The sequence below is a fragment of the Magallana gigas genome, chromosome 8 (genome assembly GCF_963853765.1).
Source record: "Magallana gigas chromosome 8, xbMagGiga1.1, whole genome shotgun sequence".
NCBI lineage: Eukaryota > Metazoa > Mollusca > Bivalvia > Ostreida > Ostreidae > Magallana > Magallana gigas.
The window spans coordinates 13,536,141-13,542,633 of NC_088860.1; the positions used below are offsets into that span (position 1 = coordinate 13,536,141).

At 32.1% G+C, this 6,493-nt stretch overlaps 1 long non-coding RNA gene across 1 annotated transcript; it reads right to left on the reverse strand.

The window, feature by feature from the left end:
• Nucleotides 1–351: 351 nt before the first annotated feature.
• LOC109617986 (uncharacterized) lies at nt 352–2,563 on the reverse strand. Its single transcript, XR_010708919.1, has 2 exons — nt 1,673–2,563; nt 352–976 (listed from the first exon to the last, which is right to left on the reverse strand). It is a non-coding gene; the product is annotated as an uncharacterized lncRNA (long non-coding RNA).
• Nucleotides 2,564–6,493: the final 3,930 nt, after the last annotated feature.

Genomic DNA, 6,493 nt, shown 5'->3' on the forward strand with positions numbered 1-6,493 from the left:
TAAGAGTGAAAGAATACATTTCATTTACATGTATCAATGCTATGTTTGGACAATTTACTTGGACAGTGTTATTTTATAATATTGTTAATGCTAAGTGATGTCAGTACATGTATTTGCATGTTAACAGTGGATACTGTTGTACTAATTAATATATTTAATTATATTTAGTTATTTACTCAAGATATTGAAATCTCTTTAACTAGGCTAGTATAAGTTACTTTCATAGTATGACAAACAACCATAATAGATGAAGATATCAAACAAATAATAACATTAAAATTAAATTAGTTATCTAAGAAAGTGTGCAGTAGCAATTTGGAATAAATAAACAGAGAATAAACTCATGCAAGATAACAATTTAACAATTTATTGAGCATTAAAATGCTAAAAGATAACATGTACATACAGTGCATGATGCATGAAGACAAGTTCATTCAACTTTTCTCTCTCTCTCTCTCTCTCTCTCTCTCTCTCTCTCTCTCTCTCATGTGATCAATCCGACAAACTTCAAAGCATCTTATTTTAGTCTTGTTTGCATCCTTTATTCATTGAAGAAAAATGTGCAGATGATTAAATTGAGAAAAACAAATTCCAAGTGATATCTTCTGGAAATTCAACCACTCCTTAGGAAAACATTGGTTAATTTAAATGAATGTGGCCATTTATATAATGACTTGCAAATCTAGTTAGTTTCTCTGCCACCTAAATATATCCTTTCAAATTACTGCTTCACATAATCCATGAACCCCCTTCTTGATCTTCTTTCTTATTCTGCACACTTTCACCGTTTCATATGCAGGAATATCATTTTTACCCATGATATTAGATGCTGTAAAAGTCATCCAGATCCATCATGCCAAGCAACTTGATGGGTTTTTTTTCTTTCAGCAATCTTGTAGGTTTTTTTTCTATGTTTTATCCAAGTTTAAATATAGAAGGACAGTGTTTTCCAGAAGAATATTTCATTTGCACTTCTCTAAAAAAAAAAAAATAGAGAAACACATGATAAAACAAATTCATGTACCTTCAAGTGTTAAGATCTTAAAATTGATAATAAAAATTGTGGAACACATACAGAAATTCCATTTCACATTCTGATTATCACTAGCAAAACTAATATCATACTGTTGTTTGAAATTGTTTGTTTACATATCTTCTCACATGTCCGATATGTACTCTGACCGATTGCCAAGTCAATAGCTGCTGTGTTAAATAATATTGCTGTGCTAACAAAATAAAAAACCCACCCCATATTTTCTGCTGTGTATGTTATAAAAACTCGTCATTTCATAACATTTTTTTATTTCAATTTTTAACAAAGCAATATTTTTCAATTACGAAAATTAAAGAGATGAAGATTGAAGACTAAATTGACCTATCAAAGGAAAAAAGAGTACTCCAAATCTCAACACAATCCTATTTAAAAATTTTGTAGGATATTTTCCCAATACATGTATATAACCACATGGAACACTCTATGGTTATTGTTGTACTTTCTTTTTACAAAGATTTATTCATGGTATGTGAATGCAATTAATACAAATTAAATGTGCAAGTAAACATCTGATATTAAATAATGCTTGCTCTCTCTCTCTCTCTCTCTCTCTCTCTCTCTCTCTCTCTCTCTCTCTCTCTCTCTCTCTCTCTCTCTCTCTCAATGCATATTATTTACCTGACCCCTCTGGAACTACCCATTTGTCAAGAAATAACATTCCTCTGTCGTCATCAGGTGAACACCTCTTGCTTTTTTCTTTGAGGAGTTGATGTGTACATCAATGTACCCATAGCTGCATAATTTGTTGGCTGACTTGTTGAAATTCGTCTGGTAACAGTAATTCATCTCAGTTTCAATAAAAGGTTTGGGATGCTTACTATTATTGGCGACCTGATTTAACTTCCAATGGTATTTGAGATCGAGACAACATCACCAAAACACCGAAAAACAATCAACTCTCGCAGCATGCTGTGCACAGACGTTAGCGGCGGCCATCTTTGTTTACACTGGTTTTGAAAATATACCCGCACTGAATATTTTTTAAAAATTTATTTCAGCGTTAAAAAAAAATATGTTTATCGTAAACAATTAAGCTGATTTTATATGAATTATTCATAGTTGAAAATTTATTGCTTTTATTTTTTTCTTAAGTTTTTAAGCCTCCAAATATTCATTTGGCAAGGGAGGTAACTGAAATTATCAAACATTACCAAAATATACTTGTCTACAATTTTTCAACGCAAGCTTTTCCCACTCATATTATTTTATCAATAAAAAGTCAAAATATTTTTCTCATTTATAAAAAATACAAACCCTCACCAATAACAATGTATTGGATTTTAAAGCTCACAGTTTGGTACATGGTTTCAATGATTTATATAAGAGAATGAAATATATATCTTCCCGTCCGAATAACCACTTAAATTATTTTTTCAAGCAAATCATCATTATTGTGGGTTAAAAGAGAATACAAACAAACTATTTCAGAGGAAAAACAAAAAATTCGTGAAAATCGATGTGCGACGTTTTCTTATATATTCGCCTGATGTTTGCTTGGACAGCCTCTTAAGAATATGTTTCAATAATAGTGTGAATAAGTTATAATGAAATAACGATTTTAATTTATCATTCAAATATGTCCAATATGTCATTGATCCTTTCCTTCCATTGAAACCAATGAAATCCTTCCAAAATGATTGAACCTCTTTTTTATCTTCTGATCCTTTAATACCAATTTCTCGTTTATCATCAAACAACGGGATTACCGGTATTTAGAATTGTGGGTGCACTGCACTGTATTTCAATTGCAATATATCGAACACAACACATTAATACTTGAATCTTAATCTTTGGAAACCAATACCCTTGTAGATACAAACAACATACTGACAACAGTTAGAATGAAAGCCGCTCAAGCACCAAGCTCTATTGTGTTTTATGAATGACTGCAAGATCAAACATTCATTGACTGTTTTCTGAATAGGTTTCTACCTTCTATCTTATTGGTTAAATTAGTCTCAAGTTTTTAGTAGACAATTTGACTATTCAAACCGTTTAAACAAGGTACACGTATATCATACTTACTTACTAGGCCAAACTTATCCCTTTTCAAGTCAATGACCCGTACTGAGTCATTATACATTTTGTAAACGTCGAATAGCAGAATCATTAATATTTCTTTTCTTTTCGGCTCATCATTAATTTAGAGGAAATGTCAAAATTATTTGGTCTAAATGCTTTTTAAAGACTGAATTAAGATTTTCATAGTAATTTTTGTGTTGCCATAGAAATATATTTAATTTCTTTTGGTTGAAAACTGGACGTTATTCTGACATTTCTTGTGGTTTCTAATTCCTGTCTGAGGAAGACTTTGAAATTTGAAATTCCAGAGTATAGCCTGTTCGAATCACAGTCTGTTGTAATCTCTGACCCTCCCCGTGGTTATTCTGGATTATTCCCCCTACTGGTTCGTCCAGATTAATGGCATGGAAAACCACTCTGCGAAAGTATTTTGTTATACCTACAGTAGAAGCGAAAGAAATTCGGTATGAAATCCCACATCTTCCCTGTTAGGAAAGCGAGATTTATTTCATAATTTCCTGCTCTTGTTAAAGGGTTCACAAAATATATTTCAAAACCTATCAAAGTAAGATCTTTCAGCAGCATTAGATTTGCTTAAGCCCGTGAAAGGCGCACAACACCTTTAATTAGCTCACCTGATCCAAATGCTAAAGTTATTTTTTTAATCAAAATTTGTCCATGGTCTGGTATTGTTGTCGTCAACTTTTCACATTTTCATCTTTTTCTCCAAAACCACTTTACCAATTTTAACCAAACTTGGCACAAGGCATATTTGGGTAAATGGCTTTCAAGTTTCTTCAAATAAAGGTCGAGGTCCTCTTCGACTAGGAGATAATAAAGAGATAAGAAATACCAAATGTGGGTTTTGAAATGTTCTGCTCAAGAGCTAAATAGCCTGTAATATCCAAACTTTAACATTAGCTTCCTGACATATTGTGCAATTAAGTTCGCTCAAATTCTCATCCCCAGGAATCAGGGAGGACCCTTACTTGAAATGATACATGTAGAATTTATTTAAAAATGAATTCAAAGTAGTTTAGAACCTTTTTGGTTCACATTGCACTTGTTGTTCCTGTAAATACAATTTTATTTTATCTTATTTACTATATTGATAATAAATATATGATTATTTGAAGGAACATGCATTCCATAACAACAACAACACAAAAAACCAACAACAACCCCCCCCCCCCCCCCCCAAAAAAAAAAAAAAAAACCCCACAGCTAGCTTGTAAAAAATTCAGGATGTTCCGCAACAGGACAATTCGCTTCAATAATTATATGTTCGGCGTAATAAGAAAAAAAGCAAGATACACGTACATAGACTTCTGGTGGTACTTACCTTGAATACTCGTTTTACTAATTTTGATAAATGCGAAAAAAAAAATCGGCACATATATATATATATATATATATATATATATATATATATATATATATATATATATATATATATATATATATATATATATATTTACTGGAAAAACATCAGTAAAGATACATATGCACTGCTCTTTGCATTTATTGTTACACAATGATTTTTATTTTTACCAACTTACAAGCGCTCATTTCCTTTTACCGGTCATATGTGATGAGTTCAAAAGAAGATTGGACTTTCCCTACATCTAAAACTTGGTTTATTTTAGTATTGTTTCATTGATAATCGTAAGGAGCACTTTATTTTGTCGACTGTTGATAGGTGAAAGTTGGTGTAAGTATTCTGTCAACATTTGATTAGTGAAGGTTGGTATAAGTATTCTGTCAACACTTGATTAATGAAGGTTGGTGTAAGTATTCTGTCTACATGGATGGTGCAAATATTCTGACAACATTTGATTAATGAACGTTGGTGTAAGTATTCTGTCAACACTTGATTAGTGAAAGTTGGTGTAAGTATTCTGTTAACATTTGATTAGTGAAGGTTGGTGTAAGTATTCTGTCAACACTTGATTAGTGAAGGTTGGTGTAACTACTCTGTCTACATGGATCGTGAAAATATTCTGACAACATTTGATTAGTGAACGTTGGTGTAAGTATTCTGACAACACTTGATTATTAAAGATTGGTGCAAGTATTTTGACAACACTTGGTTAGTGAAGGTTGGTGTAAGTATTCTGACAACACTGATTAATGAAGGTTGGTGTAAGTATACTGTCAACACTTGATCAGTGAAAGTTGGTGTAATTAAGTATTCTGTCAACACTTGATCAGTGAAAGTTGGTGTAATTAAGTATTCTGTCAACACTTGATTAGTGAAGGTGGGTGCAAGTATTCTGTCAACACTTGATCAGTGAAAGTTGGTGTAATTAAGTATTCTGTCAACACTTGATTAGTGAAGGTTGGTGTAAGTATTCTGTCAGCACTTGCTTAGTGAAGGTTGGTGTAAGTATTCTGTCAACACTTGATTAGTGAAGGTTGGTGCAAGTATTCTGTCAACACTTGATCAGTGAAAGTTGGTGTAATTAAGTATTCTGTCAACACTTGATTACTGAAGGTTGGTGTAAGTATTCTGTCAACACTTGCTTAGTGAAGGTTGGTATAAGTTTCTGTTAACACTTGATTAGTGAAAGTTGGTGTAAGTATTCTGTCAACACTTGATTTGTAAAGGTTGATGTAAGTGTCGTTACAATTTTTATTTTTGGCGAATCCACGATATTTGATATGGGATATATATACAAAATTCTTTTATATCTTCTCGAGAACTGCATGCTCAAAAACATATAGACTGAGCTAGATGCTAGATTCTACATTGTTCAATTTATATCCTTTGGACCAATACTGAGATCACAAGGAGATATTCAAAATTTAAGAATATAGTTTAAGATCTGAATAGTTTAAACAATGACCTTCAGCCTCATGATAAGTCTCTGGAGAAGTTCAATACTCAGAATTGCACTGTATGGGGGAAATCATTTAGAATATTCTTACATAGAACCGAAATAAATGCATGTACTATTTAACCGATCATGATTAAGACTAACAGGAGTTGATCAAGTCTTGTTCAGTCTATAACTCATTATTAACCTACGCCTTGGGGGGGGGGGGGGGGGGGGGGAAATCATGCCAATTAAAGGCAAAATTCGGGTAAAGTATCAAGTGTTAACATTCTACAACTAAAGTCCAGCCAGGAAAATCCAGTGTTATTTAGTGGTATCAAGGATTATCTGTATCCAGATCTGGGAGATATAGACAACATGTTTTACTATCTCCTTGTGTAAGCCTAAACAAAACGTGTACAACAGTCACAATAAAGAGTGTACATTTCCTTTCTTCAAAATTGAGTTTGTTTAACGTGTTTGTACATTTTCATAAAAATCTATAGATTAGAAAAAAAAGGATAAATAAAATGTTTTAATAATTTCCAAAATTCTACGTATAAAAATTGATTAATTATGTATTGTTTAAAAACTGCATAAG